This window comes from Pongo abelii, chromosome 10 (assembly GCF_028885655.2).
Source record: "Pongo abelii isolate AG06213 chromosome 10, NHGRI_mPonAbe1-v2.0_pri, whole genome shotgun sequence".
Classification (NCBI taxonomy): domain Eukaryota; kingdom Metazoa; phylum Chordata; class Mammalia; order Primates; family Hominidae; genus Pongo; species Pongo abelii.
Window position 1 is genome coordinate 44,307,613 of NC_071995.2, and position 17,912 is coordinate 44,325,524.

Here is a 17,912-nt window from a genome sequence, read left to right on the forward strand (position 1 = left end):
GCTTGTAATCCCAGCACTTTGGGAGGCCAAGGTGGGCGGATCACTTGAGGTCAGGAGTTTAAGATCAGCCTGGGTGACATGGCAAGACCTCGTCTCTACAAAAACTACAAAAAAAAAAAAATCAGTCGGGCATGGTGGTGCACGCCTGTGGTCCCAGCTACTTGGGAGGCTGAGCTGGGAGGATGGCTTGAGCACAGAAGGCAGAGGTTGCCGTGAGCTGAGGTCATGCCACCACTGCACTCCAACCTGGGCAACAGAGCAAGACCCTGTCTCAAAACAAAACAAGAAACGTGCAGTGAACTCTCTGTAGATAGAAAGCTGAATACCTTGTTTTGTCTGAGATGGCTTAGTGTGGAATTGCCTAGAAATGAGAGAGGTAGACCAAGTGACCCCCTCAGATTCTCCTAGGAGCCTTTTATTTATGAGTCCTTGGCAGGACATTCTAGCTTCTCTCCAAATAGTCTCCATACTCTCTGCCCAAATTCGTGAACCTGGTTCTCCCATGTAAAATTTCTACTTCTGTCAACCGACATTTTAATAATAGCTCTTCTTCAATCCCTTTGTCCTCTATATGATTTATTTATTTCTTCAACAAATATTTATTGGGTACTTACTCTGTGCCAGGCACCGTTCTAGGTTTTGGGAATCTAGTAATAAACAAAACAAACAAAATTTCCTGCTTTAGAGAGTTTACATTCTAGTGGAAGAAAAAATAACTAAGATAAATAATTAAAATATAAAGTAGATTAGGTAGTGACAAATACTGAAGAGAAAATCTAAAGCAGGAAGAGGTAATATGAAATTTTAGGGGGTGGCAAGGATTGACATTTTGGATAAGGTAGCCACTGAGAGAGTGGTGTTGAGTAAAGACCTGGAGAAAGTGAGGGGTGAGCTATATGCATATCTAGGGGGAAGCATCTCAGTCAAGGGAACAGCAAGTGTAAAGTCCCTGCAGTGAGGACATACCGTTTTGTCTCTGTGCCTTTGCCCTCTTCACAGTCCTGTCCTGTTATACCCTTCTCTTCCAAATTGCACTTCCTTCATGGTCTCTTCTATGAAGACTTCAAGGTCTCTTCTCTCACTTTCTCTCTCTCTCCCTCCCTCATTTTGTGTGTTTTTTTTGTTTGTTTTTTTTTTCATAAGGGCTTCCTTATTCACTATGGGATCTCTTCCCACTCCAGATTCTTGAAGTATGCTTTTGATTTGTACTGATCCTGTAAGGCTTAGGATAGACTCTCTTCTTAATTTTGTCATCTGTTTGTATTTACACCTGTATCTGTCTAATCAACTATGTGTAACCCATGAAGGACTGGGGCCATGTGCGTCCTGAAAAGGACGACAGAGAGCAAGGGTTCAACATGTTTCTTGATATCATTGCTGCTTTTAAAGATATGGGGTTTCACCTCACATTTAGAATTATGGTTGTGTTATATTTGGTAAATAGCCTCTTCTAGAGTTTTCAGGAGTGTGTCCAAAGGTCTTAGATCATTCCCTTGATGATGCCTCCCTCTTTTATTATCTGGCAAACTTTAAACAATGATTGGAAGTGAAAATCTAGAAAATTTCACCCCGGGAACAATTTTGAGCTGACTGTGACTTTCTAGAGCAATCCTTTGCAAAAAATTCTGAAGCTTTTTAATATGGAAGTTTTTTGGTAAATTAGTATGCTACTAGGATTTGTTTTTCAGTTTAACATTTTACTCTTCCTTGATATATTGATACCTATTTCTCTCTCTCTCTCTCTCTCTATATATATATACACAAACACACACATACATATATGCATATATTTTTAATATATTTTATATGTGTGTATTATATCTGTTATGACATAATATGTATTATAACAAATTACGTTGGAATAAATAAATAATAGTGGCATAATAGTATTAAAATTAGCCACAAACAGATTGAACTTAATCATCAGGCAAGGACTGTTAGATGCACTATTAAACTATGCAAGCTACTATAATGAAATACTGGATGTATTTTTGATAGTTTCATATTATTCTTAGCAAAAGAAAAATTTAAGTTTAAGAAAAAATCTTTTTTTAGTTTAAGTCATAGATGTTTGATCGTTAAAGACTCAAATCTGGGCTTCTCATATCTTCAGATAAGTTTCAGATCTTTTCTTTCATGACAGCCATTGCTGCCACTTATTCCTCCATGTGGCCTTTGTGAATGGTCATTTTTGGGGTGAGCCCTCTCATCACTGCAGCTTTGAGCTAAACATCCATCAGGAGAACCCGTTTCCACAGCCATGATAGGAAAATCGTATTGAGACTTTCAAAATTTTGTGCCATAGAGAGTTACTAAAAAAAAATCTTTGGATAGGTAAAGATATTTTCCGCCAAATGATTCCCAGGATTGGATGCCCAGTTGAAGCTATCTCAGTGATGTCATGTGAGGAAATGAAGCATATCAAGTTCAACCATGTTCTTAAGATTGCTTCATTGTTTCTACATTGGATTCCTGGAGCATTATCTCACACCAACTATTATCACTTCATTACTACTTCATTTGTCTCTCTAGTTACCCTTTAACCTTGTCTTTTGCCTTCCCTGCAGTGAGGGGGGGGAACTGGTCTTATTAACTTCATTCATTCATTTAACCAATATTTATTTGCACTTACGATATGCACTGGGGCTATGAAGATGAAATGACAGTTTCTGCTCTTGAAGACTCATAGGCTGCAGGAGAGATAGGCAGGTAATTCCAACGCAATATCGGGGCCACTGTGATGAAGGAGATATGAGTAATGAAAGCAGAAAGAAAAGAATGCTGTATGCCTGTATAGGTGGCACCCAGGGAAGGCTTCCCCAGAGAAAGCAGTGGTTAGTCAAAACTAAAAGTAACTAGGAATTTTCCAAGTGAGAGAAACTTTGGATGATAGGATATTTCCTTCTAGGAATTATGGGCTGGCTTATTCAAGGAATAGTGAGCTGTTTGGGATGGCTGGGGCTTAGCATGTAAGAAAGAATGGTAGAAGATGAAGCAGGATGAGTGGGCAGATACTCCTTTTTAATGGCATAGTATGTTTAGATTTTATCTTACAGGGAACATGAATAATGGAAAGATTTTAAGAAGGATAATGGCAAGAACATATTTGCATATAAGAGATAATTATTTTAGCATTTGGAAGATGGATTTTTAGGAAAGGGTGAGACTAGAGGCCAGAAAATTAATAGGTGACTGATAATAGTAAGTGCTGCAGCCAGATTAAAATCCAGATATCCTGGCTCCAAATCAGGAGGTCCCAACAACTATCTAGGTTGCCTTTCCTGTGCAGAGTTCATGAATAGAGTTCAGGAGGCAGTCTACTTGGGTTCAAAACCCTCTTCTGACCCTTAGAGGTGGTGAAATTATTGAAGGATCACTTAATCTTTCTTTGTTTCAGTCCCCTCATCTGTATAATGGGGAGAATATAAATATAGTACAACCTCATGGTGTGTGTGTCTGTGTGTGTGTGTGTGTGTGTGAAGATTAAGTGGAGAAATATTTATAAAGTTCTAATAATTGTGCTTGGCAAATAGCAACCACTGTGTAAATGTTGGCAGTGATGATGATGATGCTGGTGGTGATGGTGATGATGAAAATGATGTAGGCAACTTTGTCCCACAGCAGGTCCTAATGGAGGGAACTCAGCGGGATGTTCATCCCTGGAAACTGTGAGAACTGATCAGTTACTCTGGATAGGAAAGAGAAGTTATTTCTCAAATTCTCACTATGACCTTCACCATCTATTGGCAGTGAGGTCTTCAGTGAGTTTCCAGATCTAGGTCCACCCATATCTAGAAGCAAGTTGAGCTTTCTCAAAAGGCAATACAAATGATTACTGACTATCTCCTGTTGCAGGGTTCTCAAACATTGGAATGCATCAAAAACACCTGAAGAGTTTGTTTAAACATAGATTTCTGCGTTCCAACTCCAGAATTTGTGATTCAATAGATTCAGAGTAGGATCCAAGAATTTGCTCTTCTAACACGTTTGAGGGTGATGCTGATGCTGCTGGTCCTGTCTGGGGTCCACACTTGGAGAACTCCTGCCCTGTTATGTGCTCTACTACCTTGCATTAAAGAAAATGAATAAGACTCAGTGTTCCTGGTTTCCTGCTGCCTCCCAAACTGTCTGCTGAACAACCCCTGATTTCCTCACTGTTTCAGATGCACTGGCTCTGTAGGCTCCCAGGATATGTGTGCTGCATGGATCTCTTCTCATCTGTATAACCTCATCCATATAACTAAGAGATTGAACCAAATCCCCAGGCCTACTGAATAAGAAATCAGAGTTAAGGCCGCCATGGGAGAGGTGAGTACATCAGAAGCCAATCTCGTGTGATCCTGCCATTCATTTCTCTATTGCCCCACTGGAATCATTTGTTGAAGTGTCCATCACTCTGTGTTTGTGGAGAAAACAGGCAACTCTCTCTGACATTTTCTGTTGTGATTTTGATTTTCCATCCCATAGTTAACTAGTTTAAAGGAGCACAAACCAAAGGTTGTCACCATCGCTAATCTTTGCAATGATTAACTAATTAACATAATGATTGCAAAATGAACTATTTTCACAACTCAGTGATTCTGATAACTGTGGTTAGCTTGGGTATCATGTGTGTGTGCATGTATGTGTGTGTGTGTGTGTGTGAGAGAGAGAGAGAGATTCTCTAACTCTGATTTCCAGGATTGGCTTCTGTCACTTGGCACACTTGCTGACTGCACCTGTTTACAACATTGGGCTACAGGAAGAGTCCTGGAATGGAAGCCTGATGAAAATGACTGGGTAATTCTTAGGATGAAATAGGAGAAGAAATGTAAGACATTTGGGGTTGGCAAGCAGGCACCCTACCAGTTTTTAGATGGGGCTGATAGGATTTCAATGGCATGTTACATAACCACCCTCTAAAGGGACAGAATGTACATTTCAGTGGCAGAAAAAGAAAAGAACTCTGTTCTACTATGGTTAATTGTTATTAATAATTTAAATGTTGCTTTATCATATTACATATTTCTGCTTACATCCAATGACTTACGTAAAAAAATCCTTAGATCCTAGATTTTTGGACTAAGTAATCTTTTTTTTAAAAAAAAAAAAAAAGCATAAAAGCTCTAATTGAATCCTTGCAATTTTTTTTATTGGGATTTATTAGAATGTCTCTTTTTGAAGCTTTCAAATATATTAGAATAATAAAAATAAATATTAATCTTAGCAACATACTGGTTTTGATGGCAGACCATCTGTATTTTTTTTATTTTTTTATTTTTTTATTTTTTATTTTTTATTTTATTTTATTATTATTATACTTTAAGTTTTAGGGTACATGTGCAAAATGTGCAGGGTTGTTACATATGTATACATGTGCCATGTTGGTGTGCTGCACCCATTAACTCGTCATTTAGCATTAGGTATATCTCCTAATGCTGTCCCTCCCCCCTCCCCCTACCCCACAACAGTCCCCGGAGTGTGATGTTCCCCTTCCTGTGTCCATGTGTTCTCATTGTTCAATTCCCACCTATGAGTGAGAACATGCGGTGTTTGGTTTTCTGTCCTTGTGATAGTTTGCTCAGAATGATGGTTTCCAGTTTCATCCATGTCCCTACAAAGGACATGAACTCTTCATTTTTTATGGGTGCATAGTATTCCATGGTGTATATGTGCCACATTTTCTTAATCCAGTCTATCGTTGTTGGATATTTGGGTTGGTTCCAAGTCTTTGCTATTGTGAACAGTGCCACAGTAAACGTACGTGTGCATGTGTCTTTATAGCAGCATGATTTATAGTCCTTTGGGTATATACCCAGTAGTGGGATGGCTGGGTCAAATGGTATTTCTAGTTCTAGATCCCTGAGGAATCGCCACACTGACTTCCACAATGGTTGAACTAGTTTACACTCCCACCAACAGTGTAAAAGTGTTCGTATTTCTCCACATCCTCTCCAGCACCTGTTGTTTCCTGACTTTTTAATGATTGCCATTCTAACTGGTGTGAGATGGTATCTCATTGTGGTTTTGATTTGCATTTCTCTGATGCACAGTGTTGGTAAGCATTTTTTCATGTGTTTTTTGGCTGCATAAATGTCTTCTTTTGAGAAGTGTCTGTTCATGTCCTTCGCCCACTTTTTGATGGGGTTGTTTGTTTTTTTCTTGTAAATTTGTTTGAGTTCATTGTAGATTCTGGATATTAGCCGTTTGTCAGATGAGTAGGTTGTGAAAATTTTCTCCCATTTTGTAGGTTGCCTGTTCACTCTGATGGTAGTTTCTTTTGCTGTGCAGAAGCTCTTTAGTTGAATTAGATCCCATTTGTCAATTTTGGCTTTTGTTGCCATTGCTTTTGATGTTTTAGACATGAAGTCCTTGCCCATGCCTATGTCCTGAATGATATTGCCTACGTTTTCTTCTAGAGTTTTTATGGTTTTAGGTCTAACATGTAAGTCTTTAATCCATCTTGAATTAATTTTTGTCTAAGGTGTAAGGAAGGGATCCAGTTTCAGCTTTCTACATATGGCTAGCCAGTTTTCCCAGCACCATTTATTAAATAGGGAATCCTTTCTCCATTGCTTGTTTTTGTCAGGTTTGTCAAAGATCAGATGGTTGTAGATATGCGGCATTATTTCTGAGGGCTCTGTTCTGTTCCATTGGTCTATATCTCTGTTTTGGTACCATTACCATGCTGTTTTGGTTACTGTAGCCTTGTAGTATAGTTTGAAGTCAGGTAGGGTGATGCCTCCGGCTTTGTTCTTTTGGCTTATGATTGACTTGGCAATGCGGGTTCTTTTTTGGTTCCATATGAACTTTAAAGTAGTTTTTTCCAATTCTGTGAAGAAAGTTGTTGGTAGCTTGATGGGGATGGCATTGAATCTATAAATTACCTTGGGCAGTATAGCCATTTTCACGATATTGATTCTTCCTACCCATGAGCATGGAATGTTCTTCCATTTGTTTGTATCCTCTTTTATTTCATTGAGCAGTGGTTTGTAGTTGTCCTTGAAGAGGTCCTTCACATCCCTTGTAAGTTGGATTCCTAGGTATTTTATTCTCTTTGTAGTAATTGTGAATGGGAGTTCACTCATGATTTGGCTCTCTGTCTGTTATTGGTGTATAAGAATGCTTGTGATTTTTGCACATTGATTTTGTATCCTGAGACTTTGCTGAAGTTGCTTATCAGCTTAAGGAGATTTTGGGCTGAGACAATGGGGTTTTCTAGATATACAATCACGTTGTCTGCAAACAGGGACAATTTGGCTTCCTCTTTTCCTATTTGAATACCCTTTATTTCCTTCTCCTGTCTAATTGCCCTGGCCAGAACTTCCAACACCATGTTGAATAGGAGTGGTGAGAGAGAGCATCCCTGTCTTTTGCCAGTTTTCAAAGGGAATGCTTCCAGTTTTTGCCCATTCAGTATGATGTTGGCTGTGGGTTTGTCATAGATAGCTTTTATTGTTTTGAGATACGTCCCATCAATATCTAATTTATTGAGAGTTTTTAGCATGAAGCGTTGTTGAATTTTGTCAAAGGCCTTTTCTGCATCTATTGAGATAATCATGTGGTTTTTGTCTTTGGTTCTGTTTATATGCTGGATTACATTTATTGATTTGTGTACGTTGAACCAGCCTTGCATCCCAGGGATGAAGCCCACTTGATCATGGTGGATAAGCTTTTTGATGTGCTGCTGGATTCGGTTTGCCAGTATTTTATTGAGGATTTTTGCATCAGTGTTCATCAAGGATATTGGTCTAAAATTCTCTTTTTTGGTTGTGTCTCTGCCCGGCTTTGGTGTCAGGATGATGCTGGCCTCATAAAATGAGTTAGGGAGGATTCCCTCTTTTTCTGTTGGTTAGAATATTTTCAGAAGGAATGGTACCAGCTCCTCCTTGTACCTCTGGTAGAATTAGGCTATGAATCCATCTGGTCCTGGACTTTTTTTGGTTGGTAAGCTATTGATTATTGCCAGACCATCTGTATTTAGTAGTGGCAAATACCGAGTTCCTACTAGGTCAAGGTATAGCACTAGGTCCTGGGGAGGTTAAAAAAATGTTCTTGCCTTTTTACCAGTTAATAAAGAAATGAAACAATTACACGTTTATAATGCAAATTGAATATTTAAAATATCCAATAGATATATAATGCCATGGAGGTTGAGTAAAGGCAGTGCTTTTATCTGATTGTGAGGATTTGGAGGAATCCTAGGGAAGGGTGTGGAGCACAGAGTTTTGACAGGAGTGGCTGGAGGAGGGGCCATCTATTCTGGAGTAAAGAAAGGTGATATTTTGGCTCTGTGCAGAGTCACTGAAGGACAATTATGATGAAGCTGGTTCTTGAAATACTTCTTGTTCCCACTAGAGCCTGCCTACTGACTCCCACAGACGTCTTGTCTTAGAAGATGTGTTATACCAGGCCGGGCATGGTGGCGCATGCCTGTAATCCCAGCACTTTGGGAGGCTGAGGTGGGTGGATCACCTGAGGTCAGGAGTTCGAGACCAGCCTGACCAACATGGAGAAACCCCATCTCTACTAAAAATACAAAAATTTAGCCAAGCGTGGTGGTGCATGCCTGTAATCCCAGCTACTTGGGAGGCTGAGGCAGGAGAATCGCTTGAACTGGGAGGTGGAGGTTGCAGTGAGCTGAGATCATGTCATTACACTCCAGCCTGGGCAACAAAAGTGAGACTCCATCTAAAAAAAAAAAAAAGAAGATGTGTTATACCTTAGAACTCACTCTATGTGAAATGACTGTCACATAGTGAGAGGCTGTCACAATGGCCAGGCTTCAGGATGGGTTCATTTCCTCCATTCTCTTGTGCTCTCCTTAAATCATTCCAAGTGTCAAAATTAGTGTTTTCAGAGGAATTGACATGTCAACTGGTAGCTTATTGAAACCGGTTGTCATTACAATAAACATTGCTAGCATTACGATAAACCTAGAAATACTGGGCTTCTGCCATCTCTCAGAATGAGAGTCAGGTAGGTGTGAAAGTTAATTAAGAAAGGTTTGTATTTGAGGTTGGGGAGGCATTGGCCATACAGTGCAAAGAAAGTATAAGTGAAGGGATGTGAGATATAGAGATCATCAGGGCTGAAGCTGAAATGTTGGTGTTGCTTTTTAGAAGTGAGGTTTGTCTGTAGTAAGCATGCTTTTTATGATCAACATTTTTGCTATGTAAAGCTTAGAAAAAGCTTTTCCTACATAATATGTGAGTGAGATCACTTCAGAAGTAACTCAGGAAATTCTTTTTCCCATAAAAGTTGGAACTGAGATTGTTTCTGGCTATTCCCCACAAAGGAGTGACGTAGTTTACAGAAGAAATGGTTTACAGGATAACTATAAATCCCCACAAAACTTGTTATTTCCATCCATATCAACAGGAAGACACTCAGCAGCACATTTCTGCCTTGAATCAATTCCCAGTAGAGTTAGAAGGCCAAACTACTGCAGGCTGAAAAGCACCTGAATGGTGGACATTGTGTCAAGAAAGGTGGTAAACCCTACTCTCGGACTGAGATGAGGGCAAGGATAAGTGTGCATTCTTCAGAAAAGGCTCCAGGGATCATCTGGAAGAAGAGAAGTTATGGGTCATGCTTTACCATCTCAGGCTTGTGGACATTTCTCATATTTACGTAACAAAGTCTTTATATCAATATTAGCTTTTCTATGTACCAATTTGTTTCTAATTTAAAACAAGCAAGTATAGAAACTTATTATTGACTAGTCTTGGCTACTAGATATGTCTTTAGGTGCTCTTCATGGAGGTAGAGTAAGAAACAACAACAACAACAACAACAACAAAAGATGGGGCACTATCAGACACCAGTCTTTCCCATTAACTCTTTCTGCACTTCACCTTAAGGCTTAAATGTATTCTCTAAGCTTCATTTAATTTTTTTAATGCAAACATCCAGTGTCGGTGCTTCTTTTTACTAATTTGATAGTGATGTTAGAAATTATTGTGTATCACTCTAAGATACTTTCCTAAAAAATAGACTAGTTTTAGAGTAGTTTTAGTTAGGTTGAGTGGAAGATACAGAGATTTCTCATATACCCACTGTCCCCACATATGCAGTTTCCCCTATTACCAACATCCTCTCTGCATCCATACACAGGGTACATTTGTTGCAATTGATAAATATACATTATTATCACCCAAAGCTCATAGTTTACATTAGGGTTCACTCTTGGTGGTGTACATTTTATAGGTTTGGGCAAATGTATAATGACATGTATTTGTCATTATAGTAACACAGTGAGTAGTTTTACTGTCCTAAAAATCCTCTGTGCTCTGCCTTTTCATGCCTCCCTCCTCCCTAACCACTGATTATGTTACTATCTCCATTGTTTTGCCTTTTATAAAATGTCATATAGTTGAAATCTTACAGTATATAGCCTTTTCAGATGGGTTGATTGATGGCTTGTTAAATCAATCAATAGATCTATGTTGATCTTTAGATTCTTATGTCTTGACAATATTGAGTCTCCCTATCCATGAACATAGAATGTCTCTCCATTCATTTAATTCTTTCATTTCTTTCATCAGAGTTTTATAGTTTTTCTCAAATAGATCTTGTAAATATTTAGTTAAATATATACCTAAGTATTTCATTTTGGGGGTACTACACTGAATATAATTCCTTTGTCTGGAAGTACCACAGTTTATTTATTTATTTATCTACTTAAGGAAATCTTGGTTGCTTCCAAGGTTTAACAATTATAAACAAAGTTTCTATGACCAGCCATATGCAGGTTTTTGTGTAGACAAAAATTTTTAACTCCTTTGGGCAAATACGAACAAGAGTGATTGCTAGATCATGTAGTAAGAGTATGTTTAATTTTGTAGAAAACTGCCAGACTGTCTTCCAAAGTGGCTGTACCATTCTGCATTGCCACCAGCAATGAATGAGAGTACCTGTTGCCTCACATCCTCACCAGCAACTGGTGTTGTCAGTGTTCTGGATTTGGGCCATTTTAATAGGTGTGTATTTGTAGCTCCTTGTTTGAATTTGCATTTTCCTGATAACATATAATGTGCAGCACCTGTTCATATGCATATTTACCATCTGTATATCTTCTTTGGTGAGGTGTCTGTTCTTGTCTTTGGCCCAGCTTTTAGTTGGGTTGTTTTTTTTTGTTATTGTTAAGTTTTAAGAGTTCTTTATATATTTTGGATAACATTTCTTTATCAGATATCAGATATATCTTTGCAAATATTTTCTCACAGTCTGTGACTTGACTTTTTATTCTCTTGACAAAGTCCTTCACAGAGAAGAACACTTTAATTTTAATCAAGTTCAGCTTATCAATTCTTTATTTTATGGATTGTACTTTTGGCATTGGGATACAAAGTGGTGTTTAGATAAAAATTTATCACCAAACCCAAGATCATCCAGATATTTTCCTATGTTGTCTTCCAGAAGTTTTATGGTTTTGCATTTTACATTTATGTTTGTGATATGTTTTGAGTTCATTTTGTAAAGGGTGTAAAGTCTGCATCTAGGTTATTCTACTTCTTTTTTTTTGCATAGGGATGTTCAGTTTTTCCAGCATAATTTGTTGAAAAAATTATCTCTGCTACACTGTGTTGCCTTTATCCATTTTTCAAAGGTCAGTTGCCTATATTACACGGTTCTATGTTTGAGCTCTCTATTCTGTTCTATTTATCTATTTGCCTGTTTTTTTCTCCAATAACATATTCTCTTGATTACTATAGACTTATAAGTCTTGAAGTCAGGTAATATCAGTCCTTTGACTTTATTATTCTCCTTCAATATTGCATTAACTCTGCTGGATGTTTTTGCCTCTCTATATAAACTTTAGAATTAGTTTGTTGATATCCACAAAATAACTTGCTGGGAGTTTAATTGAGATTGCATTGAATTTGTAGATCAAGTTGGGAAGAACTGACATCTTGGCAATATTGAATCTTCCTATTCATGAATATGGAATAGCTCTCTATTTATTTAATTCTTCTTTGATTTCTCTTATCTGAGTTTTGCAGTTTTTCTCATACAAATCTTGTATATTTTAGTTAAATGTATACTTAATTTTTTCAGTTTTGTGAGTGCTACTGTAAATGGTACTGTGTTTTAAATTTCACATTCCACTTGTTCATTGTTGATATATGAGAAAGTGATTGTGTGTTACATTTGTGTCTTGCAACCTTGCTATAATCACTTATTAATTCCAGGAGTTTTGTTAGTTGATTTTTTCTGATTTTCTACATAGATGATCATGTCACCTATGAACAAAGACTGTTATACTACTTCCTTCCTAATCAGTAGTATACTTCTATTTCTTTTTCTTCTCTTATTGCCCTAGCTAGAACTTCCAGTATAAAATTGAAAAAGAGTGGTGAGGGGAAATATCTTGCTTTGTTCCTGACCTTAGAGGGATGCTTTCCTCAAAGTTTCTTAGAATTAAGTGTGATGGGAATTGTGGTTCCTTGTAGAAGTTCTTTATCAAATTGAGGCTATTCCCCTCTATTCCTTGTCTATTGAGTTTTGTTTTGTTTTTTGATATGAATCAGTGTTGGATTTTGAAAAAATGTTTTTTCTACATCTATTGATATGATCATGTGATTTTTTTTCTTTAGCCTTTTGATGTGATGAATTGTACTAATTTATTTTTGCAAATTGAACCAGCCTTTTATGCATGGGATAAATCCCACTTGGTTATGGTATATAATTCATTGCATACATTGTTGGGTTTGATTTGCTAATATTTTGCTGAGGATTTTTGCATCAGTGTTCATGAGATATATTGGTCTGTAGTATTTTTTTTTCTTGTAATGTCATTATCAGTTTGGTATTATGGGAATGCTGGCCTCAAAGAGTTAGGAAAGATATATTAGAAAAGAAGACAGACCTAACATCAATTATCCAAGCTGTCACCTTAAGGAACTAGAAAAAGAAGAAAAAATAAATCCAATATAAGCACAAGAAAAGAAATAATAAAACTTATTGCATAAATTAATGAAATTGAAAACAGAAAATCAATAAACAAAGTCAATGAAACCAGAAGCTATTTCTTTGAAAACATTAATAAAATTGATAAGCCCCTTGCCAGGCTAAGCAAAAAGAGAAAAAACATAAATGACTAATATCACAAATAAAAGAGGGACATAGCTGCTTCTATCTTCTGAAAGAGATTTTTCAGAATTGGTTTAATTTCTTCCTTAAATGTTGGTAGACTTCACCAGTAAACCTATCTGGGTCTAACACTTTCTATTTTGAAAAACTATTAATTATTGATTCAATTCCTTTAATAGATATTGGCCTATTCAGATAGTCTATTTCTTCTTGTGTGACTTTTGACAGATTGTTTCTTTCAAAGAATTAATCCATTTAATTCAAGTTATCAAATATATGGCCTTAAAGTTCTTCATAGTATTCTTTGATCATCCTTTTAATGTCTGTAGGATCTGTAGTGATGTCCCTTTTTATTTCTAATATTAGTAATCTGTCTTTCTTTTTTATTAGTGAGCCTGGAAGAGGCTTGCCAATTTTGTTTATATTTTTAAAGAATCAGTGGTGGGTTTATTGATTTTGTTTATTGATTTCTTTAATTTCATTGATTTATGCAATAATTTTTTATTTTTTATTTACTTTTTGCTTATTTTCAATTTAATTTTCTCTTGTTCTGGTTTCCTAAGGTAAAATCTTAGATGGTTGATATTAGAATTTTCTTCTTTTAAAATATATATTAATACAATAAATGACATAAATTTATTTGCAAGCTGCATCCCATACATTTTGATGTTTTCTTTTTATTTTTATTTAATTCAATTTTTAAAATTTTCTTGAGATTTCTTCATTGTACCACATGTCATTTAGAAGTGTGTTGTTTAATCTCCGAGTACTTTTGGACATTCCAACTATCTTTCCATTGTTGTTTCTAGTTTAATTCCATTTTGATCTGAGAGCAGATATTCTGTTATTTCTATTCTTTTAAGTTTGTTAAGCTGTGTTTTATGGCTCAAAGTGTGATATATCTTGGTAAATGTTTCATGTGAGCTTGAGAAGAATCTGTATTTTGCTGATGTTAGACGAAGTAGTCTACAGATGTCAATTATATCCAGTGTTGTTGAGTTCAACTATGTCTTTACTGACTTTCTGTCTGCTAGATCTGCCCATTTCTGACAGATGGGTGCTGAAGTAGCTTTATTTATTTATACTTGCAGTTCTATCAGTTTTTGCCTTATGTATTTTGATGCTCTGATAGATGTATACACAATAAGAATTGTTATTTGGAGGTGGCAAAGATGGCCGACTAGAAGCAGCTAGTGTGCATAGCCCTCACAGAGAGGAACGGAAGGGGTGATTAAATACAGGATCTTCAACTGAAACATCCAGTTACTAGCACTGGGACTAATCAAGGAAACAACTTGACCCATGGAGAATGGAGGAAAGCAAGGCAGGACAACAGCCCACCTGGGAGTGATGTGGGGCCAAGGGAACCTCCCTTGCCCAGGGAAGCAGTAAGTGAATGTGTGACCTGGGAACCCACACTTCCTTCATGGATCTTTGCAACCTTTGGGTCAGGAGATCCCCTCATGAACTCAGTCCACCAGGCCTTCAGTCTGACATACAGAACTACATGGAGTCTCTGCAAAGTAGCCATGTAGGCACTTGCAGAGACCTAGGAGCCTTAGACACTTGGGCTCTCTGGACTTCCCAGAGCAAAAGTAACTGCAACTCTGGCAAAGCTGGCAGTTAGACTCCTGTACATACCCCTAGGGAAAGAGGCTGAATCCAGGGCACTGAGCAGTGACAGTCTACAGGCCCCACTTCCATAGCACCTCACAGAATAGGACCCATGGGCTTGGAATTCCAGCCAGCCACTGGTAGCAGCATTGCATGTCCCTGGGATGGAGCTCCCCAGGGGAGGAGTGGGCAGCCATCTTTGCTGTTTGGATGACTTAGCCACTCTAGCCTTCGGGCCTTGGGGAGTCCAAGCTGACAAGGGATGGAAGGGATCCCCCAGAACAGCACAGTTACTCTACAAAAATGTGGCCAGATTGCTTTTTAAAGCAGGTCCCCAATTCTGTTCCTCATCACCATGTGGGGCCTCCCAATTGGGGTCTCCAACTATCCCACCAGTGTTCTCTGGCTAACAGAGATTTCTAACCTCCCTGGCATGGAGCTCCCAGAGGAAGGGGCATGCTGCCATCTTTGCTATTTGGGTGACTTAGCTATTCTGGCCTTTGGGCTTTGGAATGTCTGAGGCTACCAGGGGCTGAAGCAGACCCTCAGCACAGCACAGATGCTCTATGAAAACATGGCCAAACTGCTTCTTTAAGTGAGTCCCCAATTCCATTCCTCCTAACCGGGCAAGACCTCTCAAATGGGGTCTCCAGCTACCTCCTACAGATGTGTTCAGGCTGGCAACAGGTCTGTACCTCCCTGGGATGGAGCTCCCATCTTTGGCTGCCATCTTTGCTGTTTTGCAGACTTCATTGGTGATACCTCCAGGTACTGGAAAATGACAGGCAGGTAGAAACTGGAGCAGGTCCCCAGGATACCACAGCAGCCCTATGGAAAAGTGGCTAGACTGTTATGTAGGTTCCTGTTCCCATATTTCCTCACTGGGAAGGTCCTTCAGGCCTGGACCTCCAGCCACCCGCTGCCAGAGCTATTAAACAAGTAGCAACTTGGCAACTTCCTGGGCAGAGCCTCCAGGGGCAACTGAAAACCTCTCTGCCACTGCCTCTGCAGTAGAACTGTCTTTGTTACCCTCAGACTAACAAAAGAACAAAGACCCTAAGTGCTTTATCCACACTTCCAACAGGCTGCAATCAATCCAAGGAGAAGAAGCCAGTCCCTCTCCCATGTGCTCCACACACCCTCCACTGCTCATCATCAGACAGGGACCCCTGGCTTGGGCCCACAGCACAGACCCTCCATCCTAGGCTGATTGCACCAAACAATTGCTGACCTGCATCTCTCTAGAGTGGAGTCCCCAGGAGATAAGTAAGGGACCCTTGGCCACGACCACTACTAAGGTTCTTTCCTCTGCTGCCACCAAGCTGGGGAAGGAACATAAACATTAGATTGATCACCCAGAGCTGCAGTAGACAGCCTAGGAGTGCCAAACCACTGTCTACAGCCAGAACTAAACGGGGAGAGGCACCCACACTTTCAGAGCATTGAGAGGGAATGTAGCTGCAATTGTGAAGAAACAGGGAAGCCACATGACCAAGAAAGAGTCTACCAACTGACTAATAAGCCTAAGTGCCACCTACTGAATCACACCCCAAAGCTTCAACACCAAAAATACCTCACTAACATACCCACTCTGAAACCAGAGACAAGAAGTCAACTTCAAATAAAGACCCTGCACAAAGTCTTTTTCCACTGAAAAAATCCAGAAAAGAAGTCTATTGACTGTACTCAATTTACACTGCAGTTAAAGGAATACCTCATGCAGAGATGAGGAAGAACCACTGCAAGAACGCCAGTAACTCAAATGGCCAGAATGTTGTATGTCCTCCAAAAGACTGCACCAGTTCTCCAACAAGAGTTCTTAACTAGGCTGAACTGGCTGGAATGACAGAGATAGAATTCAGAATATGGATAGGACTAAAGGTCATCAAGATTCAGGAGGACGGAAAACTCAATTAAAAAAAATGAGACTCACAATAAAGCAGTACAGGAATTAAAGGATAAAATAGCTGGTATAAAAACAACCTAACGGACTTGACAAAGCTGAATAACATAATACAGTAATTTCACAATGGAATCACAAGTATTAACAGCAGAATAAACCAAGCTGAGGAAAGAATCTCAGAACTTGAAGACTGGTTCTCTGGAAAAAGACAGTCACAAAAATAAATAAATAAGAATAAAAAGAAATGAACAAAACCTCCGAGATGTATGGGATTGTGGAAAGAGGCCAAATCTACAAATCACTGGCATCCCTAAAAGGGAGGGGTAGAAAGCAAACAACTTGGAAAACATATTTCAGGATATAATCCATGAAAACTTCCCCAACCTTGCTAGAGAGGCCAACAGTCAAATTCAGGAACTACAGAGAACTCCTACAAGATTAACCAGAAGATCATCCCCAAGACACATAATCATTAGATTTTCCAAAATCAAATGAAAGTAAGAATGGCAAAGGAAGCTAGAGAGAAAGGGCAGGTCACTTAGAAAGGGAACATTATCAGGCTAACAGAAGATTTCTCAGCTGAAACCTTATAAGCCAGAAGAGATTGAGGGCCTATATTCAACACTCTTAAGAAAAGATTCTTCAACCAAGAATTTCACATCCAGCCAAACCAAGCTCCCTAAGCAAAGAAGAAATAAGATTCTTTTCAGATAAGCAAACGTTGAAGGAGTTCATTACAATCAGACGTGCCTTACAAGAGATCTTGAAAGGAGCACTAAATATAGAAAGGAAAGACCACTACGAGCTTATACAAAAACACACATAAACACACAGACCAGTATAACTTTAAAGCAACTACACAAACAAGTCAACATTATTACCAGTTAACAACATAATGACAGGATCAAATCCACACATATCAATACCAATCTTGAATGTAAATAGATAGCCCCACTTAAAAGGCACAGAGTGGCCAGGAAGATTTAAAAAAGCAAGACCTGATAGTATGCTGTCTTCAAGAGACCTGTCTCACACGTGATGACACACATAGGCTCAAAATAAAGGGAGGAAAATCTACCAAGCAAATGGAAAACAGAAAAGAGCAGGAGTTGCAATCCTAATTTCAGACAAAACAGATTTCAAACCAACAAAGACCAAAAAAGACAAAGAAGGGCAGTAGATAATGGTAAAGGGTTCAATTCAACAAGAAGACCTAACTATTCAAAATATATATGCATCTAACGGAAGCACTCAGATTCATAATGCAAGTTTTTAGAGACCTACAAAGAAACATGGACTCCCACACAATAAAGTGGGAGAC

The 17,912-nt window shown here is 38.5% G+C and overlaps 1 long non-coding RNA gene across 1 annotated transcript in view; it reads left to right on the top strand.

The window, feature by feature from the left end:
• LOC129049115 (uncharacterized) overlaps positions 1–17,912 on the top strand; it is a 249,392-nt gene that overhangs the window by 190,951 nt on the left and 40,529 nt on the right. The window contains exon 5 of the long non-coding RNA XR_008511916.2: positions 4,164–4,308. This is a non-coding gene — a long non-coding RNA (uncharacterized LOC129049115). The remainder of the gene's footprint in view (positions 1–4,163; positions 4,309–17,912) is intronic.